We start from the raw sequence: 23977 nt of genomic DNA, 5'->3' as shown, positions 1-23977 counted from the left end.
GATTCCCTCATGTCCACTGAGATATTTTTTCCCAAGCAATCTAAGAAGAGAAAACATCATCCACCTGCTGCCACCACCCTCTCTCGATACCACATAGGGAAATAAATGGTCTTATTTCTTTTTATCTTTCTTTCTCACAAAGCCACTGGAATTGAGAGAATATTATAAGTTACCAAAATTGACAACTGTTATAAATGTGCAGTTCCTTGCCAATCTTTCAGTCTTATAAACAATTCAGGGTAAATAAAATGAATTCATGCCCAGAGCATGAATACTCAAAAGATTGGCACTGTATTTGCAGTGATGGACACCCACTCTAGCTCTAGAAGTGAATGCTTGTACCCTTGCATAAGGCACTGAACTGGGGCTGGGAGTGGGGTTACACCCTAACACTTGGATGCTGGTCTATGAAAATTTGCTGACTAACCCGCAGTTTGTGGTTGCCTATGAAGTATTCCCTGGCCACATACATAAATGAGGCTAAATTCAGGAGGCACTGTAGACCTACAGGCTAGTGAACAACAAGACTTCAATTAAAAGTTTAGAGTAAGGAATTGGGTCTTTTGGAAAATGGATAATAAGAAAACAGGCCTTAGGCTGAATTCCAAAAAAAAAAAAAACAAATTGGTAGTAGATTGCTTGGAGGGAATAAGATGGAGAATTCTTTTTCATAATGTTACAGTAAATGTAGCCTGATGAACGGAGCTAAAAGCAAGTTTTACAGTTAGCCTACAAAGTCAGGGCCACAGTAGCTTAGCTTGGATTACCCCAAAATGAGAAGCTAAAACAAAGACATGTATTCAGTTTCTTTAATTAAAAGTAGTTCAAGGAAATAGGTATGTAGGACATATGAGAGTAAAAGAGGGAGAAAAATTTAATATAAAGTATATTTTAAAGGTTTAAGGGCAAACTGAGGTGTGATCCCTACTGGAACATTTTGAGGAATATACAGTGACCCCCTCAAAATTGTCTTCCCAAGAATAGTTTAGGAAAATTATTCTGTACCTTGAATCCATCCTTTGTTGTTTGAGAATTGATCCCCTTACCAAGGACTTCCACTGCAAAAGTCCCACACTCAATGTTTCCATGTTTGCTTGACAGAAATTCGTTTCTATAGACGGGAGAAGCCCGGGGGCAAAAACAAAACAAAACAAAACAAAACAAAAAAGTGAGCCCAGAACATGTCAGCATTGTTGAGCAGAGAGTTAAAGCCCACATGAAAGTGCCTACTTGGCTCAGGCTGAAATCAGAACCAAGCTGAAAGAATGTGAGCCTGGCACCAGAAGAGTCCTATACCTATGTGATTCTAAAAAATGGCTTAAAATGAAATGCAAAATTCTAAAACGTTGGCATAAAGCTCCTTAAATCTCTGCTGACAAATATCACTTCTACATATAGCAGCGGGGATTAGTAGTATGGAGATGAGAGTTACTTCTCAAAATCAAGAAAAAGGAGTCACCCTTTGTTAATATACGGTCATGTTTTAGAGCCTGTTGAGATGTCTGAAGCTCCACAGCTGCCCTCATTTTATGGAGAACTCATTTTATACTTTCTTCCATTTCTCTATCTGGTCACATCATTGATCTAGATGATGTCAGAGAATAAATGGCACTGAGAACCACTGGCCTGACACATACAATACACTGAGAGATAGAATTTGTTTTAGAGCTGAATGAAATAGGAGATAGAATTTGTTTTAGAGCTGAATGAAATAGTTATATTCATGTAGTTAGTCTATTCCACTCATGCAATAGGCTAGCAGATGCAAACAGAGAGGAGTAAACAGGTTAGTTCAAGGTCTTTTAGTAATTTGGTACCAGGCTAGTGTTTAGGGAACCATACTGCCCGTTTCTTCTGAATTAAGAAATCTTAGAATACATATATTTTTAATATATTTAGTATATGTTTTTAATCTCATGACTAAATGGGAAAAAAGTATTTGCTGGAAAACCACCTAGCATTTTGTATTTGTTTCATGGAAACAACACAGGCTTAGCATCAATATACCTAAATTTAAATCTCTTCCCTAGCATTCCTGAGTTATATAACCCCTAATATTTTGTATTTATTTTATGTATTTATTTATTGAAACAGAGTGTCACTCTGTCAACCAGGCTGGAGTACAGTGGTGTGATCACTGCTCACGGCAGACTTGACCACCCAGGCTCAAGCCATCCCCCCACCTCAGCCTCCCATGTAGCTGAGACACGCGCCTCCACACCTGGCTAATTTTTATAATTTTCTGTAGAGATAGGGTCTACCTATGTTGCCCAGGTTGATTTCAAACTCCTGGACTCAAGCAATCCTCCTACTTTGGCCTCCCAAAGTGCTGAGATTATAGGCATAAGCCACTGCACCTAGCCAGATTTAATGTTTATACACTTATATTCTTATTTTATTGTAAATAGAGATAATTAGACTATTATTCCTACCCCCTTTCCCAGATTGTTGCAAAGTCAAATCCTATAATGCATGTAGAAGGGCTTTGTAAACTATGACATAAAAATAACCACACTGAAGGGCATTTTGGTGTGTTATCTCATGTGGTAACATAGGCAGTGAAGTGTGTGTTGTATGATTCTGCCTCAATTTAACTTTCCTTTAATAATATATAGTTACTGTCACATATAATTTGACAAGCAGAACACTATGAAAGGGAGAGCCAGCAAGACAGTTGCCTGAACAGGCTTTCTATACGACATTTTGAAATGTGTTCAAGGAATTGAAATGTCACCAGAAATGTGATCAGCAGCAAAATACAAACTCCAAAATGGACACCTTGGTGGATGAACACAGCACAAGTTTGAAAGGCGCTCTTGATGGGTGTTTAGGAGGATGATGCCCAGTCATCTAATGTCACTTTATATACTTCATTTTAATGCCTCTTTTGGAGCATCATTATAGCTTTTCAGAAGTTTAAATTGTTCACTCCTGTTTTCAATAATATGTTGCTAAAATTGTCAGAGCAGGGCCATGGGGCTGCTCCATATCTGATCCTTTGTTCTTTCCTCATTGCCTCCAAACATCTTGCGAGTATTCTTACTTCTGGAATCATCATAATATTCCAAGAACACTCTGACATTCCTGGTGCAGGGACATAGAGTGATCCACTCTCCACGGAGAAAAGTGTATCAGAGACCAGTACCTAGGGCCTGGGGAAACCCATCAGAGCTCTCGCTGAGCCAGCTTCCGCTAGCCTATTTTGGTGACAGATCTGGAAAATATATTTCTTTTTGGAAGTTGTATTAGTCAGGGTTCTCTAGAGGGACAGGACTAATAGGATAGATGTATATATGAAGAAGTGTTTATTAAGGAGTATTGACTCACATGATCATGAAGGGAAGTCTCGTAATAGGCCACCTGCAAGCTGAAGAGCTAGGAAGCCAGTCCGAGTCTCAAAACCTCAAAAGTAGGGAAGCCAACAGTACAGCCTTCAATCTGTGGCCGAAGGCCCGACAGCCTTTGGCAAACCACTGGTGTAGGTCCAGGGGTCCAAAAGCTGAAGAACTTGGAGTCCAATGTTCAACGGCAGGAAGCATCCTCACAGATACACCCAGGAACAAAACTTGGCATACTTCAATTCAATCAAGTTGCCACTCAATATTAACCATCACAGAAGTATAATTTTACTTTTTAATATTTCTATGATTTCTTTTCTTCTAATTCAAATAACCAAGTTATCATACCCTACTTTTCTTAGAACAAGAGGTTCTGGTGTCCGCTAAAATGCTCTACTATTCTGTCAAATAAGAAGTAGATATTATTTTTTGCCTACCAAGTCCATAAAACCCATCTTTAGTAATGGATTATTCTGTGATCTTCACAACTAAAAATTGAGTTATCCGACTATGATGTGACTAAGATTTCTCTTTAATTATAACAAAAATTATTTTACTGTACTAACATAATGTTGTGAGTGATCTATAAGGGAGTAGGAAAGAATGCAGTATTTACCTTAGAAAGGTAATTTGAAGATATATGCAAATTAAAACCAGCCAAGATAGAAAATGAGATATAAATGAGTGAACTAATTGCCAACATCCTAATTAAAAACCAACTTTGTTTGCAATTTTAACATACTTCTTTGATTTCAAAGATGAAATAAGTCCTAAAAAGGGAGAGTAGCTGAAAGAAGATGCACCCACGTATATTTAAGAGAATTCCTTGTTTAGAACAATTAAGAACAAATGCAAAAAAGATTTCAGAGTTAATGTGAATTGTTTAAATGCTATTTAATTTGGAGGCTGCTCCTTACAGAAGTTTTTTTAATTTTTCTTTGCTCATCTTTTATTACTAGGAAGATTTGCATGGAAATAGAATCTTTGATGCTTGAGGTTTTTGTTTTATTATAATGAATTGATAAAAATAAAAGTTATAATAGGTACAACATTATCTGATTCACCACAGAAAGTAATGCTGTTTTAAAATAGTACAATAGGAGATGAAATGATCTTTTTTCTTTAAGCAAATCACCTTGTTTCACCTTGCCTGGAAGCCTAATCTGATAAATCCCTATTGTGTGCAATATACCGTTTTGTTTGTTAAGGATAACACTTCATCTGGTTCCCCAGCAGTGGGATACCTACAGCTCATTATTTCAATTGCATCATTTACATTCTGATTTGGCTGTGAAAAGGAAACAATTAACGATAAATAAAAGTATGATTTACTTTAGCTTAGAGACATAAACCCATATACAAATAAGATTACTTATATTTATTTGTCTTATGTTTCATTGTCTTCTGATAATGCTCAGCTTTGAAGTACATGTTTCATGCTCATTTTTATCTCAACATATTGCTAATAATTTCATTATTTTATTTTTTTTCTGAATTTGTTTGGGACAAACGCTTGGTGCAGGAGTGGTCCAGGTAGTGTGACCTGCTTACTCCATTTTTGTGCTTGTGTGTGAAGGGAGCACCTCCCTAAAAAATACAAATACGTGAATATGAAATGAGGTACCTAAATGCTTACTGATTTCAAATGAGGAAAAAGAAGCATAAACTTATAAAAATCTGAAAAACACCATCAAATTCCACACAAAAATGATTATTTTATTTTTACCTTTAAAGTATATTTCTATATTTTTGGCAGCTTACTCTGTTATCAGCTATTCATATGGCAATAATTTTATATTCTTATAAAGAAAATAGACAAACTGATCTTTCTCTAATTTGATTGGTCAAACATTTTATAATATAAAAATGCTTATTTTAGTTTCACACTCTTTGTGGTAATGTTCTGTAAACTTTAGGATTGTTATCACATTTATGAAAACCTCTATCAATTTTTTTGGGCAGTGACTAAACTTAGACACTTTTTTTTAATTGACTATACTTATTATCAGTTTTTCATTGCTATCCTCAAGTCAAAGGTTGGGGAAGAGTTAGTCCTTGGGGTAGTAGGAGTATTCCTGGAAGCCATTTATGTACCAAGACAGTGACTGACAATTAAATTGAATAAAGAAGTATCAAAAACCATATAAACAGGTCCCAATAAACCCATAGTAAACTGCCTTACTAGCCATGTATCCCCAAGTCAATTTCCCATTAGCCAAATCCCAAAATTGCCCACAGCCACTCCAAAACTATATGTCAGGGAAGGTGTGTTATGTAGGAGAAATCCAGGTGGAAAGACATAGTGGTCTTAGTAATTTACAATTAAAATATCTTACTTTGGAATGACCATCTAAACAGATTTTAGTTTCCTCAGTAAGGACCCCAGCGGGGGCCCAGGTAAGTGAGGAGCCTCAAAACTTAAGCTTCATTAGCTTCAGCGTAAATCTTTTTCTTTCATTTTTTCTTTTTTTTGCCTCTAGTTTGAGATTTGAGGAATATATATATTATAAAGGCAAGGGGATATTTTGGTTCAAACTTGAGTTTGGTAAGTTACCTTAAATGCAGTCTTAACCATAAATGCAGACACACAAAAAAGATTTAAAAACTAGGATTATCAGACATCTATAATTACATGACCTGTGACAACTGGAGCACTGCACAGAACTCTTTGAACTTCCATTATAACTCTATAAACTTAGGAAAAAGTATTGCCATCTGAAGTCTCCTATTCTCTGGGTGTATGGGTGGATGTATGCATAGACAGGCGCACACATGCATGCAAGCTCTTGACTGAGCCCATGCTGATTTTATCAAGATGGTGTATGGTAGGAGTAAAATGTAGTAGGTTTCCTAGATAGAGAAAAGAATCCTAATAGCAGCACATGCTAAAAAGTATATTTATGTCCTACATTGGTTCATGGCTCCAGACAACAGCTAGATAATGAGGAAATGAGTCAATTACACCTTTCAGTTTTGAAAATATACTAGGTACTGGAAATGGGAGTGGAAGCTATGTGCATTAGCAGCCCTTCAGCTATAGATTGGAACAGGAGGGCCTTCTACTCAACAAAGAGAAACAAAGTGAACTTGAAGATAATCTAGTCACACTGTTGTTATCAAATTTCAGTGTCAATAGATCTCATCTTGTTTTAAAATTAGCTAAAAGCATGAAAGCAAGCCAGGTGCAGTGAGTCCTGTCAGTAATCCCAGCACTTTGGGAGGCCAAGGCAGGAGGATCACTTGAGCCCAGGAGTTCCAGACCAGCCTGGGTTCGAGATGGCTAAACTCCATCTTTTACAAAAATAAATAAATAAACAAAAAGAAAAGAAAAAGCCACTGTGGTAGCATGTGTCTGTAGTCCCAACTACTCAGGAGGCCAAGGTGGGAGAATCACCTGAGGCAGGGAAGTGCAGGCTGCAATTAGCCCTGATTGCACCACTGCACTCCATCCTGGATGATGGACTGAGATCTTGCCTCAAACAAAAAAAAAAAAAGAGAGAGAAAGAAAGAAAGAAAGAGAGAGAGAGAAAAGGAATGAAGGAAGGAAGGAAGAGACAGAGAGAAAGAGAAAGAAAGAAAGAAAGAAAGAAAGGAAAGAAAGAAAGAAAGATCCAGAAAGAAAGAGAGAGGAAGGAAGGAAGGAAGGAAGGAAAGGAAAATGAAAGCAATGCAAAGTCCATATAAAAAAACCTTTAAAGTAAGTGAAAGGGAAAACATATTGTAAAGAATCAGAAGAAAAGTGTAACACTGAAAATAATGCAGAATCTAGAAGAAAATGTCAGGAAGTTCTATGAAATCCCATATACCATGTGAAAAGACATAGCTTCAACGGGGGGGCGCGGGGGAGGGGGAAGAAAAAAGCAGAACTCCAAACAGAAAACAGATTGAGATGAAAAAGAAACAAACTAAAAATTTTTAAATGCCTGATATAAAAAGAAAAATGATGGTGATACGAAGGCTGGAAATTTTAAAATGCAATGATAATCTAGATGAGACTCAAAAACATAACATGTGATATGAATAATTGAATATAGATGGTTCTATATAAGAAAATCTCTTGAGCTTCAAATATAGGCACAAGAAGACTTGAATAATGAAGAAAATGACAGTATACAGCATAAAAATCAGTCAAAATAAAAATTATTAGTGTTCCTTGAAGAAGAACAAAACATAAAAGCAAAAATAGAACATGAAAGAGAGGAAAACTTTTGCTAACTCTATATACACAGATAAAAAAGAAATCACTGCATTTCAGAAAAAATATATAAATAATAAAATGGATACCAAGGTATGTTTGCTTAAAAAAATGATTAACAACAAGCATAAGAAAAAAGAAAACTAGCCTACAAATAGCTGTTAAAAAATGAATTGATTACAATGAATAAAAATTAAATTGGCCCTTAACTTTTCTTTTAAACCTCAAATATCAAACAAAATTAAAGTAATGCACTGCAGCATTTAAAAAGAACATGATACTAATCCAGTTTCTCTGTATTCAGTCAAGGTGTCTTTCATTTACAGAGATATGCTTATATATGCAAGAGTTCATGAAAAATAGCACCTATGCAGTATTTCTGAAAAATAATCTCTTAAACATTAAAATTGGTTAAATTAGAGATAATTGTAAATACTAGCATCAAGTGATACCAAATAAGCAATAAAGTACTAATATAATTAAATGGTGTATTTTGTTTTAAACACAGTCATACATATTGTTTTAATATAATAAACCCAGCAATTCAACTGCTGAGAAATCAGCATTCAATTGTTTATAATTTAAATACAAGTTTCATTAGGTATGTGAAATCGATTTTTTGACAGATGTGAAGATTCACAACAAATCAGTTTAATATTACACTTAATAAAATTTCTGAAGAAAATTCAAAATAACTAATGAAATAAATGAATAGAAAATAATGATTCACTTAATAATTATATGCTACTTTGCAGCATAAACATTTATAAACATACATAGATGTCATGAATACAGCACAGGAGACTTTCAAGCTTTTTAGTTGGACTTACCACATGAAAACTCAAGCCAGCCAAATTAAAAAAAGGAAAAATTTTAATTTAAAAAATTTAAGAAATTCTTAAAGAAAAAAATATGCTCAAATAATTGATACAGATCCATTAGATACAACTTGGTCACACGGCCTCCAGAAAATCTCCATGTGGCCCTCTCCCTGTTCTGGATGAGGAAGGCTGGGCATGTAGAAAGCTTCAACAGGTCTCTCTGGGTCACTCGCTGGCTGGGAAGGTCAGTTAAGGTGTCCACTTTATTTCATGTGGGTTTTTTTTGGCTCAGACTCCCTATAAAGGCTAGGCTATTTAAAATTGAGTCAAACTGACTAGAGAGTGAGAGGGACGATTCCCTTGGCCAATGGAACTACCAGCTCCTTCTCTGAGCACCATTTGTGCCTCTTGAGAGGCTTACTGAAGTTTTGCTCCTAAATTTAGGAAAGAGGACCAAAGACAGTAATGGTCTAAGGTAAAGAAAGGGTCCCTTCTTAACACTCAGATTCCAGTCACCCTAGCAATGTCTTTTACACTCAGACCCTTAAGGAAGCTGAACCCGGCCAGGCGCGGTGGCTCACGCCTGTAATCCCAACACTTTGGGAGTCCAAGGCGGGTGGATCACCTGAGATCAGGAGTTCAAGACCAGCCTGACCAATGTGGTAAAACCCTGTCTCTACTAAAAATACAAAAATTAGCTGGGTGTGGTGGTGGGCTCCTGTAATCTCAGGTACTTGGGAGGCTAAGGTAGGAGAATCGTTTGAACCTGGCAGGTGGAGGTTGCAGTGAGCTGAGATGTACCCATTGCACTCCAGCCTAGGCGACAGGGCAAGACTCGGTCTCAAAAAAAAAAAAAATGCTGAACCCAGCCTGGAGGAATAAACCTTCCTTGAGTTGGCTGTTCTTCAGTCAGTCAAGAATAGGAGACGTGGAAGGGGCTCGCTATTAAGTTACCATCCCCATACAGCTGACTTTAAGGACTCTCCTGCCCCTTTTCTTCCATGAACTTCTTAGCCCAACAGTTAAGTGGTTCCCAGAGTCTGTCTTTTCCTGCTTCATTCTTGACGTAGAGAGAATCTTTATGGGATAGCACAGACAACAGTGTGGAGTTCCAAACTCAAACAGCTCAGAGTCTATATTTCCTTATCTGCTTAAGTGGAGGTAACAGTATATCTTAATGACAACAATTAAATGAGTTTGTAATTAGTTTTCTATTCTTTTAATACCCAGGGGAAGTTCCTTTTCTTTAAGGCACACACACACACACACACACACGCACACACATTTTTAAGCCAGAAGCACAGAGGCCCATATTGCTATTTCAATCAAATCATGTCACAAATGGAATAGGATGAAAGGGATGCATGGCTATGGTGATGAATTTTGCTTATCAGTGGAAAATGGGGCTTCTAGTATTCGATGGGCATTTGGAAGAGCATATATAGGCACAGGCACCAGCATGCCTGATCAACTTCATGGAAGACCACCACAACACTGTATAGGCAGGAAACCTTCATGTTAAATACAGATTGAGGGATTTGATTACTGAATCAATTACAAAACCTTCTATTGTAAATAATAGGAAATCAATCAATTAGGAAAATTATTGGAGAGATAACAGGAGCTAACAGATTTGAAGGAAGGCTGAAGGCAAGAATGGAAAATAGGCATGAATCAATGAAGCTTCTGAAGGCCAACAAAGAAGTTCATCTGTTCTATACCATTGCTCTCTTGATTGACAATAAGGAACTTCATCCTTAGTGAACTTCTGATTGGCCATGTGACTAGAAGAGTTACAGCTTCATTCATGCGAGGTGAAGCTCTGCTTCTCATTCTAACCATAACAGGTTGGAAATCATCCAGAATTAGAAATTATGCAATAAATGTAGGGACCCTTCAAAATGACAAATATCTACTAGAGTCACTTTATCAGGTAAGGAACAGCAGTTAGCCAAGGAGCTCCCTCAAGAGGAACACTGGGAGTGGAGTGTGGAGATGGAGCATCATCAGTACTTATATGAGGACTTGCATAAGTCAGTATTTTTGCATTGTCTCATTTTCTAGACTATTTTTAATTACTTTTTTCTAAAATACAGTAACTAAAGATGTAAAAAAATCCTTTTTAAAAAATAGAAATTATCTATTATTTTAATGAGTTTGATCATCTGATTATCCTTACTGAGTTTGACTTGCTACTGAGGGCAGGATGTTGTTGGCTTACTTCTGATCTTCACTCAGGTTGGTGAACCAGTGTTAAACTGAGTGTCTTCCATGAGGTTTCCAGTCAGCTAGCACCAAATCAGAGTCAACAATAAGACTGTGGTTTACCTGTCAGCCCATGTTCTTCCTGCTACCAGGTTAGAGTTACACAGAAGTAATTAGCTTTTATTTTGTGTAGGTTATAGCTGGTAGGCTCTGGAATCCAGTTGCCTGAGTTCAAATCCCCTCTCTGAATTCAAAACCTCTTATTTGTTACGTAACTGGACAACCATTTTCTGACTTTGGCCAGAAAATGGATTACATTATCTGTGAAATAAAGGTCATGATGATACCCACTTAAACAGTAGGTTTGACACTTGAGCTGGTCTTTACGTGAAGACCTTTGAACTATGTTCAGCACAAAGTGCCCACTCAGTATTACCCACGTTTACTATAAAGACTTGGCCGCAGCTTTTGCTACCTCAGTTTACTATTTATTATGTTCTATTGTGATTTAATTACAATTAGTAGAGCCCATCAGAGGCTCCATGTTCCTGGAGACATGCAATTGAGCTATGGGATTCAAATCTATTTTTGGGACCCTTTGTTAATTTATCTCTGCAAAACGATGATGGTCTTTTCTTCTACTTTGTAACTACTGATTATTTCCTCTTGCTTTTGGTACAGTTTTTCTGTTTTCTATACCTATTTGGCATACTCAAAATTCTCTTTACCTTCACCCTATACTTACACCCAGAAGAAATATGTGTACATACAATTCATAGACATAATGTATAACGAAGAGAGGTTGTTTAACACTTTTAAATAATGATGGGAAAATGTATATTCGAACTTCTTGGATTATAATTAATACAGAAAAGGCAAGATTATATACACCCAAGCATTTTGGTGGTGTTCCTAGTGACTGACATCAATAAAACGCACTTGATTTGTGCTGTGATTTGTTGAGGCTGACAATCACTAGATTGTAATGGTGTGACCAGACTTTGTATAAGAATCTTAAAAATGAAAGAGCTCAGCCACAAAGGTGTGCCGCTTTATAGATATGATCGTTACCAACAGGTATCAAGCCAACCTGAACAGAAGCATCCTGGCACATACATGCTAGTCTTTGAGAAGTGTATATCCAGGCTGTAACAGGTGGAGAATTTTACTCAGCTCAGGTTCTGATAGGTGACATTCACTGGCATTCTGGTCTACTGGAAAACTTTATTTGTACCTCTGAGTTAGGAAATGTAGGACTGGGCCACTGATGAAGGGAACCTCCAATAATTTCACCTTCCTTTGTATAATAAAGTTTATACATAAACAAGTTGTGTGACTAGACACCCTTATCAGTAAGGCAAACTAATATAAACAAATTTGCTCAAATTCTTTTGAAGTATATCGAGTTTTAAATTTGTTATTAAGCACTTAGAACTAATGAAGAATTCGGAGAAGACAATGTAACCATGCTATTTGTATCACTAAAATATTTTCTATTCTATTTTACCATTATTTCTTCTGCTGAAAGGTACGCATTGATGACAGACAAAAGAAAATTGTTTTCACCTCAAATGACTGTGTAAAATACAGTATTGAGTCTTTCTTTAAGATTTGAATGCACTGTTGGGATGCAACAGTTTGAGATTCAATGTTCTTATAGATGTGGAAAAACACTAACTATCTCTTGAATATTTGGTAAACCTGATTCTTAAAAAATTCTTTAATATCTGCATGATACAACGTCTGCCATAGATTTATTTTTGAGAGGCTCTCTCACTATTCAGTTCAGGCAGGCACCCCCTCCTCACTTTGCTAAAATTAGATCCCTTCTCTGCAGTACTGTTCAAAACATAGACTTTTTTGTTAAGCATGGGAATAATAAAGAGAATTTAAATGCTGGTTCACAAATACGCACACACATACACACTCCAAATCCATGTTCACTGCACTTCTCATTATCCACTTCACCAGGCTAGAACTATTTGGTAATTACACTCCTCCTACAACTCCTTTGATAGCGCTAACTGACAAATAGGAGGGGCTGCTACAATAGAACTCGTCTATGAAATGTTCAATAAAGAAAATGATACTGATATAATAAAAAGAGGGAGGAAAGCTTCCTTTGAAGCATATCTAACCACTCCCTCTTTGAAGTTGGTTTAAAAATACATTGACTGTAAGATGTGGTATGCTTTCTTCTTCATTTGTATCTGATAAGAGGACTGACAGAACAGTTCAATGAAAGTAAAACAATTCAAGAAGAGTGGACCAAGTGTTTTGAAAGTGATGAGAGTCAGGCCTGGTTCAAAATAGTATTTGATTAGCAACTCTTCATGAAATGCTTAATTAAAACAGTCCACAAACTGTGCAGGACTTTTTTTTGTTTTGCTTGTTTCTTCACCTAAAACTTTACCTAATTTCAAACGTCCATTCTTAGGGAATGACAAAGACTTCATTTCACTTAGTTTGGTTCCTAGCTCCCATTTTCCCTCTGCATTGTGTCCGATTCCCAAGGGGCCTTACATAGTACCCACAAATTAGAGGGTGGGATAAGGGCAAGATATTAGAGGAGGATATCCAATTGTTGCCAATTTTTGGTAACTGTTGATATAGTTACTGCCCCACCTGCTATTTCATTTGGACCTACCCAGGTGAATGATGGATTTTCCCGTATTCTGGCAAATAATAGCCCTTCAGGTTCAATGACTATAAATTCTATGCCACTGTTAGGCACACAAAATATCATTCTTCTATTCCTATACTGTGCAATATTAAAGGAAACGTGATGCTCTCCAAGCCCTGCTCTTCTATAAATACTTCTATAAATTATTCTATAAATACTATTCATTTCCTGGGTACTTTCTTTTTAGGGGTCAACCTGAGATAGAAGCCCAGATTCCCTGTGTTCCATTCTCATAAACTTATGCTTGTCATCTCCACAGGGAATGACCAAGGAAGGAGAGTTTAGAGGTCCCTTTGAAGGACCCAAACTCTCCTCATATATTTGATGTCTCCTTTCTCCATAGCCTTGAGAGTCGTTTCTATTTTGATGGGAATCAAAGATGGTTGATGATGGCATCATTGCTTTCACTCATCCCGAATGTAGTCTGCCTTGAGTTCTTTCCATTCTACTCTGTGTTGCGGCCTCTAAAACTCAAAAAGCAAGAAAATGCTTCTTTTTCTATTATTTTTTACACTTATATTCCTTTCCTGAGATATTGTCCATTTTCTGTATGATGGAATACTAGGCTCAGATACAGATAAAAGAAAAAATAGTTGGAGAGATATATAGCTATACCTATAATATAGATATAGTAAAGGTGTATAGAAAGACACGTTTGAATATATATATATGTATGTGTGTGATTTCTCATTTAAATCTATATTAATCTGTAAATTTGTATTATTTTGATTGTATCAATGAGGAAACTGTGACTGACTGAAGTGGAACATCTGTAAAAATTAGAGTAAGACTGAAGTTAAATTGTTAGACTTCAAAACCCACATCTATATGACTCCAAATCCCATGTTTCTAACTTCTAAGTGTATAATCCCAGAGACATTTTGACATTAGGTTTTTGTGTGTGTGTGCATGTGTATGTGTATATACATGTGTCTCAGAACAATTTATAGTAATGTATGTATTAGAATATCTATATTAGGTGACTCTTTAGATTAATATTTTCATGTAATGAACTTATAATATCAAGCATTACATCTATTATCTATGTACACTTGATCTGGAATCTAATGAACTCTAATACATTCCAAATAATTCTGTAAATTAACTGGGAGATAAATATCAACACTTTTTGGATAAGCCCAGTGCATCTTCCTGGCTACCTTGAATGGAGCTGTGAAAGGTAGGTACACACTTGGCCTTTTTAATAGGCCTCCAGGACTATTCCTGATAATCAGTTGTTAGTTTCAAAATATTGCTCTCACTCCATTGACTAGGCTTCCTTATTTCAACTGACAAAAATGTTTGCTTCATCTTTCAAATAATAAAACTACAAAGTATTATCAACTATTTATGAATTACACTTTTAGTTTATAAAGCTGGACACAGCCACAGAGTCTGAATAGGAATGCTTTACCCATAGGTAACTCGAGATGGAAATAAACATTTTTTCTGCTTGTTGATTAAAAAGCATTTATAATTTGTTTTCAATATAATCAAGCATTTTTAACAAAGCAGATTACTTAGATCAGCATTTTGCTTTCTTCTTGTTACTCACAGAATTTTAAATTAGTACATTAATTCATAACAATAAATTAGTTAATATTTTTAAAAGAAACAATAGCCTAAAAATATATTTTGGTGAATTTCCCACTAAACCTTAATTTTATTAAAGCAACTCGAATATTAGTCTGACGTTAAATATTCCTGCTGAGAATTTCTCTGCATGGTTTTGCCTTTTTCATCTTCAAAGTAAGGTTAGAGTTTTGTGACCAGCAGGATATGTCCCACAGTCATTGGTGCTATGAGTAAGTAATAAGGTATTTTAATTTAACAAAATAACTTTATGAGAAAACATAAATGGAAATCTGATTAGTTTGTGTTTAAAATTAAGGCCCTCTGGACTCCGTGTTTATTTGCTAATGATTTTCTTCATACACAAAAAATGTGACCTGGAATGCACAATTTCTATAGAAGGATAATATCCACATGCCGGAAAACTAGAGAAATCATCACGTGTGTCTTTGTCCTGCACAGAGTCCTTAGCAAAGCAGAATGGCATAATCCAGCATAGAAAAGGAATCAGAGAGAGAAGGTGATTTCAAAATCAGATTGTTTTAGGTCTTCCTGGATGCTTTTCTCATCAATTTGCTTTAGGTTTCTGGGTCACTGAGCCTGCATCAAACACACGGTTTAAGATCCAACGGTTCTAATAACATCAGAGTAGAAAGTGTAGCATCACCTAAGAGATGTAATATCTAAAGTTTTGGAGACAGAGTGTGAAAAAGATAATTAATGACTCAAAGATAGAAAACATGCACATACACAAGATTTATGGCAAAGATAAATAAACATAACTCTCAGGAGGTAGAGTAAGAGCACAATTTTGAGAACAAATTATTGAAGGAAGCAAATATATTTTAGATTCCATCTGTTTTAATTCCATATAAAAATCAAAACTAAGGCTAAAAATGATTTAAAATATTTTCACAAATCAATCTGCATATTATTTGAAATATTAAATATATAAGATGTTGAATCACATAGAAACAGAAAAATAAAATCTGAATATTATAAAAAATTAGACCAACAAAATCTATAAATTTGAAAATAAAAGATGTGGAAAAATTAAATTGAGTGCATTTCTTTATCTTAAATATAAACAGGTCAATGAATACTATTTTGTAAGCAATTAATAATTTCAGAAATATAAGGTCAATTCACTTTTTTATGTAGAATTTTCAACCATGACTTTATTAGAATAAAAATAATAATTAAAAAATCTGTATCTTCCAAAGTTGAATAAAAAGAAAATGTAAGAAACATAAAATGAGATAACAATAAAATAGCATAAAAAGTTCCATTCTGATATTCAGCTAGTACTCATGATACAATAAATGTCTTGAGATCATTCTGAGGTGTTGCTATCTGTGTCACAGAGGTTGTTAAATATTTTAAATAGTATCTCAGGTACTACAGTTAGTGAAATGAACTAAAAATTTCCAAAATAAATAAAAATGAAAACAAAACAATAATGAAACAAAACAAAAACAGCAAACATTAAAACAAAACAAGGACTCAGTATTTCCAATTAAATAAACAGAAGAAAAAACATACATCAAAGCAAATTCCCAAACCAGGAACTTTTCCAGATATAAGTACAAAAGAAAATGAAGAAAGAAAGATAGAAGAAAGAGAACTTGAGAAATTCAGATAACAGTCCTGGCTGATTATTAATTGATTAATAGTTGTTTCAAAGGGAGAGAACAAAGAAGACTGGGGGAAAATTTAAAAAAAAAAATAAACTGCCAGAAATTTTGCCAGAATTGAAGAGCACGAATCCTTCTAGATTGCAAGGCCCTCCTGTGACCTACATTGAATGAAAAAAAAAGACTCTACACAATAAATGCAGTAAACATACTATAAAATTTTTATAACAGCAGAAATAGAAACTAAAGTTTTCTAAAGAAAGAAAAGCAATAACATCATGGGATGGATTTAGTAAGATGTCAATAGAAGAACCCCTTCAGATTTTAAGGAAAAAAATTTCCTACCCAGATGTCTGTACAAACTCAAATAATAATGACATACATGTAGAACTAAGTGACTCTTCAACATACAAGATTTCATCCCATATTGACCTTTTCTCTGGAAACTGCTAAGGTCATAAATTAGAAAACAAAAACATGGCATCCACAACAGAGAAGATTCACACAGAAAAGAATTAAAGAAAATATTTAGGATGCTAGTTAAAGAAAGATGTAATACTATAGCTGGGCAACAGACTTAGAAATTTCCCTGAATTAGTCAAACATGAAGTTAATGGCACAGTCATCCAGACTGCCAAGTCGGCCCGACTTCTGCCACCAACAGAAATTTCCCTGAATTAGTCAAACATGAAGTTAATGGCACAGTCATCCAGACTGCCAAGTCGGCCCGACTTCTGCCACCAACTGCAATGAGTTTGGCTAAAGTGCAAAGTCTGAGGGAACAGTCCCCACAAGACTGGCCTCACTTCAAATACCAGCTACAAATTCACTGGTCTTCAGACCTTCTCTCACTTCTGACCAACTGGATATAAATTTGGGGGTCTTTATGGGCCCCTGTAGTTTCAATAATTTGCTAGAAGGACATACAATTCAGGGAAGTGCTATCTTACTAATATTTTCTAACTACTAATTAATATTGCGATTAACTACTAATTAATATTAATACTACTGATAAATATTACTTACATTACTTTTAATGGCAAAAACCACAATTACTTTTGCACCAACCTAATAGTCTATTACAGCAAAAGGATATAAAGTAGAACAAGGCAAAAGAAGAGATATATAGAGCAGAGTCTGAGAAGGTTCTAAATGTGAAACTTCCAACAACCTCAGGGGTATGTTACCCTCTCAGTCTCAATATGTGGCAATGTTCAGAGTATCGCCAGTCAGAGAAATTGTCCTGAGCTTGTTATCCAGAGGTTTTATTGGGATCTCATTACTTAGGCATGACTGAGTCATTAACCATATGGTTGGACTTAACTTCTAGTGCCTTTCCATTCTTAGAGGTTAGGTTGCTATCATGTGAGTCTTTCCTCAAACCTCTAATGACATATTTGGTCTTTCTAGCATGGTTACCCTTTAACCTTAGAACTACCAGTGTGTCTGGCCTCATCCTGAGTTATCTTGTTAGGATAAACTAACAGGGCCTACCATAATTAACAAAGACATTCCTATCACTTAGAAAATACCAGGGGTTTAGAGGTTACCCTCTGTCCCCAGAAGCCTGGACAAAAGCAGAGCTCTCTTTAGATAAAGCCAAATTTCTACTAGACAGATGTTAATTATTTTGAAGTGGAAGTAAGGAGGTTCTAGGAAGGATGTCTTTGGGTGTATGGAGTGAGGGATTAATAGGAAGGACTACTTGCTGCCTTTAGCCACTATAAAATATTTTTATTGGTTTTTGTTTTCTTTTGCCTTTTTTGTTGTTATTTTGGAAAGTTGTGGGCTGAACTAATGATAATTGCATAGAAACTAGGGCAAAAAGCAAACAAAAAGTTAAGGTGTTTATCAACTCTAGGGGCAGAAGAAAGAAACTGTACAAGAAAAGCAGTGTATGCATAGCACCCTTAGTGACTCAGTTATACTTATATAGTCATAATAATAGTTATTTGTTCATAATAATATAAGCATCAAATACTAATTTGCCAAATTGCATTATTAATAAACACACTGAAGGAGCAGAAGAGTGTTTAGTGATGAGCACGGAGAGAGCTCAAGGCAGGGTAGGTTGGTGTAAGAAAGGTAGTAGAGGGCCAGGCACGGTGGCCTACACCTGTAATCCCAGCACTTTGGGAGGCTGAGGCGGGCGGATCATGAGGTCAGGAGATCAAGACCATCCTGGCTAACACGGTGAAACCCCGTCACTACTAAAAATACAAAAAATTAGCCCAGCGTGGTGGCGGGCGCCTGTAGTCCCAGCTATTCCAGAGCTGAGGCAAGAGAATGGCATGAATCCGGGAGGCGGAGCTTGCAGTGAGCCAAGATCGCGCCACTGCACTCCAGCCTGGGCGACAGAGCAAGACTCCATCTCAAAAAAAAAAAAAAAAAGGTAGTAGAATGGCAGTATAAAATCTATAATCTATAACACTGAAGAACAAGCAGAAATAGTTGTAAAGCTCAATATAGAAATCTGGAAATATAAAAAAGAGTATCTACGAGTATTAAAAGAAGTTGCCTCTAATGTGAAGATTTGAGTGGGGCTGGTTCAGGGATTTTTTTTTCCTTATGTCTTTGTATTTTTGATTTTTAGTACTACATGTTTATAACCTTAATCAAAATTTTTAAAATGAAAAAATATAAAAATACACCTAAGAAGAAGGATCATAAGTAAAGGCAAATTTTTAAAAATATACATAATTTACCCAGGGAAAAAAAAGAGTTAAAATAATGTGTTCTTTATTCTCTTAGAGATATTACAAAAACATGATTTCCTGACACAAACAAAATTTGTAAAACAATTCACAAAATAGAGCACAGTTCAAAGGAGAGATTTTGGCAAAAAAAAGGAAATAAAAATAAAAGCAAGTTGGCAAAGTTCAATAAATGAAAGAGAAAAATCAACACCACAGAGAAGAACATCACTTTCAAAGCAACATTAACAACAAAATACAAAAAAAAAAATGCTTAGACTCAATAGCCAAGATTAAATAATTGAAATTAAAAAGAGAAAGAAAGCAAAGATTAAAAAAAAGATTGTAGTTAATGGTTGATGTAAGTCACAAGGAATACTAGCTTTAAATTAGTTTGCAAATAAACCTAGCATAGAAATACATTTAAAAATTAGAAAATAATTGAAAGAACATAGCAATGGGAGACTTTAGTGGACATTTAGCTTATTTGTCATGGCAAAGTGTGAAAAATAAATATGGATGTATGGATTTTTAATAATGAAATTAATAGGCCAAGTGTGCCTGTTATACAGGTAGAGAAAATTGTTTTATTCTTGTCCAATAACTTTGTGACAACAACAAATTGTGTGTGTATATACATATATATATATATAAACCATATTTACAGCAATCCTAGGAAACATATATATATGTTATATATATGTTTATGTGTATATATATGTTATATATATGTTTATGTGTATATATATATGTTTCCTAGGATTGCTGTAAAAAATGGTTGCCTTAAAACAACAGAAATGTATTTTCTCACAGTTCTGAAGGCTAGAAGAAAACTGTATTTTCTCACAGTTCTGAAGGCTAGAAGTCTGAAATCAAGGTGTCAGCAAAGCTGTTTCCTTCCAGGTCTCTCCTAGAAGTTATCAGCAATCCTTGACATCCCTTGGCTTTTGGCAGCATAATTCCAATATCTGCCTCAGTCTTTGTACACTCTTCTCCTCTCTATACCCTTCAACCCAAACTGGAAGTGTTTCTGATGTATCGTTAATTGGATCAGTAAGGAACACACCGAATTTTCCAGCAATAGGTCGTCCAGCCACACACTTGCACTTCTCTTCAGAGCATGCTATCTGGATCAACCACGGATTTTTCAAATCATCAAGTGCTGGTTTCTTTTTGCTTGGCAGTTTATTCCTAAATGTATTTCCTCCTCTTACATTTTACCATAAGCAGCAAGGAGAAATCAGAAAGCATCTTCTGTACTTTCTTTGTAATCTCTTCAGATGAATATATATCACTGGCTTACAGATCCTACTTTCCATCCTACAGCAGAATAATTCAGCCAAATCCTCCTAACACTTTATAGCAAGGATGATGTTTCCTCCAGTATCCATAACGTGTTCCCCCTTTCTCCCTGAGACCTCATCTTAACAAAGACCCTATTTTTAAATAAGGTTCTATTCACAGGCACCAGGGTATTCTGGTCAACACCTATATATCCTGTTGTTGAATAACACCCTGAATAATACAAGATGGCCAGACACACAACAGTCTCCACTGGACAGGTAAGATGGGCAGCAGTTTATTAGTGACACTCACAATCTCAGTGAGAGAAACACTGCATACCATTCAGGGCCACATGGGGGTTGCATTTGGGAGCAGAGCGAACCAGTAGGAGTTGTGGGAGGAAGGCTTTATAGTAACCAGGGAGTGGGGTGCCTGTGTTTCCCATAAGACCATGTGATTGGTTTCTTTAAATAATTTTACAGGCTGGCAGGCAGCTGAAGACTGTTAGGTTGATAGCCAAGTGGAGTACATGTAGACCAGCTGATGGGCACTAGCAGAGTAGGGAGCCCCTCTCACTAAGTAGGGGGTATATCTGGTGAGAGCAGGGGAGCTCTTGGTTAGACCTTTGGGGCCCCATGAGGCTCAAAGATGTCAAGGCAGCACATGAATTTTTAGGTATACAAGAAGTTAGGACTTTAACATATCTTTTTGAATGACACAATTCAACCCACAATATAAGCCATAAAATGAATCTCGAGGAACTACTTTTAAAAATTATTGTCTGAGCTAAATTAGAGCGCAAAAAGATTAATTTGCAAGAAATTTATAAATTATCACACTTAAAAAATAAAGTATAATATACTCTCTTATATAACTGAGTAATCAAAACAGTATGGTATTAATGAAAGAACAAATATATCAACATAAAACAGAAAAGAGAAAACAGAAAGGGATCCAAAAATACAAACAGATACAATGTCAACAGATCTTTGACAAAGGAGAATGGCAATTCAATGGAAAAAGGATTGTCTTTTCAACAAAGAGTGCTGGAATAACTGGATATTTACAAACACAAAAATGAATGTAGACATCGACCTTACATATTTCACAAAAACTAATTAAAAATGGACCATTGACCTATATGTTAAATGTAAAACTATAAAACTTCCAGAAGATAACGTAGGAGAAAATACAGATGATCTTGGGTTTGGCGATGAGGTTTTAGATACAACACCAAAAGCGTGATCCATGAAAGAATAAATGGATGAGTTAGGCTCATTAAAATTTTAAAAAACAATAACAACAACAGAAAACTGCTCCATGAAAGACACTATTAAGAGAAAGCCACAGACTGGGGACAAATATTTGCAAAAACACATATTTGATAAGACTTTGTATTTAAAACATAGAACTCTTGAAACTCAACAATAAGAAAGCAATTAAAAATGTGAAAAGATCTGAACAGACACCCTACCAAAGAAGATATACAGATGACAAACATAAGTAAAGATGTTCAACATCAGATGGCATTAGAAAATTGCTAATTGAAACCACATTAAGAGAGCCTTATACACCAATTAGAACAGCTAAAACCAAAAGCATTAACAATATTAACTGCTGGCAAAAATGGGCAGCAATGGGAACTTTCATTCATTGCTGGTGGAAATGCAAAATGACACAACCACTTTATAAAACAGTTGAGCAATTTCTTACAAAGCTAAATATAGTCTCACTGTAAGATCTAGCAGTTATGCTTCTAGGTATTTACTCAAATGAATGGGAAACTTATGTCCCCAGAAAAATTTGCACATGAATAGTTACAGTAGCCTTATTCATAATTGTTAAAAACTTGAAGCAACCAGGGTATCCTTTAATAGGTAAACGGATAAGCAAACTGTGGTCCATCCATACACTAGAATATTATTCCATGATAAAAACAAATGAGCTACCAAACCACAAAAAGACACAAAGATATTTTAAATGCATATTACCAAGTGAAAGAAGCCCAGTCTGACAAGGCTACATAATGAATGATTTCAATTATATAACATTCTGGAAAAGGCAAAATTATAGAGATAGTAAAAAGATCAGTGGTTGCCAGGGGAGAGGGAAGCAGGAGGAAGGATGAACAGATGGGATACAGGGGGTTTTTAGGACAGTGAAACTATTCTGTATGATATTCTGTATGTATGTCAAGAGTAGATATATGACATTATGCATTTGTTAAAATGCATATAACTGCATAATATAATGAGCAAACCCTAAAATAAACTATGGGCTTTAGCTATTAAAATTGTATCAATATTGATTCCTCAATTGTAACAAATATTCCATACTAATGCAATATGTTAGTAATCTTGGAGAAAAATGAACTCTGTACTATCTTATTCATTTTTCCGCAAACTTAAAACTGCTCTAGAAAATAAATATTATTTTTTATAAAGAAGACATTGTATCAGATTATTATAACTTTGGAGTCAAGAAAAAAGCAAAGCTTAATCTTTATTCTCTAATAGGCAAGTTCATAGACTTTGCTCTTATTAAAGAATAAATGAATAAGTATCCAACTTAAAAAGATCCATGACAACAAAGCAAAAACAAAGTAGGATAAATACATTAATATATGAAAATTATATTAATATAGACAAAAACAAACTGGTGAACTAAAAATGAAAAAAATCATAATAAATTCAAGAAGTTTTTCTTTCAAAAATTAGATAAAAAAGGGAATTACTAGACTATCTAATCAAGTATAAAGAATAAGAGGGTTAATAAATACATAGTAGGAATGATAAATATGATTAAATCACAGATACGGAGATGAGAAAATTATGAGATATGTTACTATGCACAATGAAATAGTAAATTGATAATCAGTCCTCTTAGATGCTTGTCAAAATAAAAAACCAAAATCTCTGAGGCTAAACTTCATCTGTTGGAGTTTTTAGAATAAAAAGATGAAGCAGAAATTTCAGGAAACCAACAGACAAAAAACAATCCAAGGTAATTTTGCTATCTCTCCTTTGCTATATTCTTTTTTTAAATTGACAAATAGTAATTGTCTATATTTATAATGAACATGATGTTTTGATAGATGTATACATTGTAGAATGATTAAGTCAAGCTAGTTAAAATATCCATTACCTCACCTATTTCTCTTTGTTGATGAGAGCATTCAAAATCTACTCTCAGCAATTTTCACAATATGATACATTATTATTAACCGTAGTCACAATGTTTTTCAATAGATCTCCAGAATTTATTCCACCTGTAGAACTGCAATTTTATATTTCTTGGCAAACATTTCCCCAGTCCCCACCTACTCTTGAGACTGTGTTAACCATCATTTTTTTCTGTTCCAATGAGTTCACCTTTTTTCTTTCCCACATGTAAGTGAGACAGTGCAGTATTTGCCTTTCAGTGACTGAACTATTTAATTTAACTAACGTCCTCCAGGTTCATCCATGTTGTCGCAAATGATAGGATTTCCTTCTTTTTAAGACTGCATACTATTTCTTTGTGTATATATACCACGTTATTTATCAATTCATC

Source organism: Nomascus leucogenys, chromosome 14 (genome assembly GCF_006542625.1).
Source record: "Nomascus leucogenys isolate Asia chromosome 14, Asia_NLE_v1, whole genome shotgun sequence".
Classification (NCBI taxonomy): domain Eukaryota; kingdom Metazoa; phylum Chordata; class Mammalia; order Primates; family Hylobatidae; genus Nomascus; species Nomascus leucogenys.
This window is presented reverse-complemented; position numbering follows the sequence as displayed.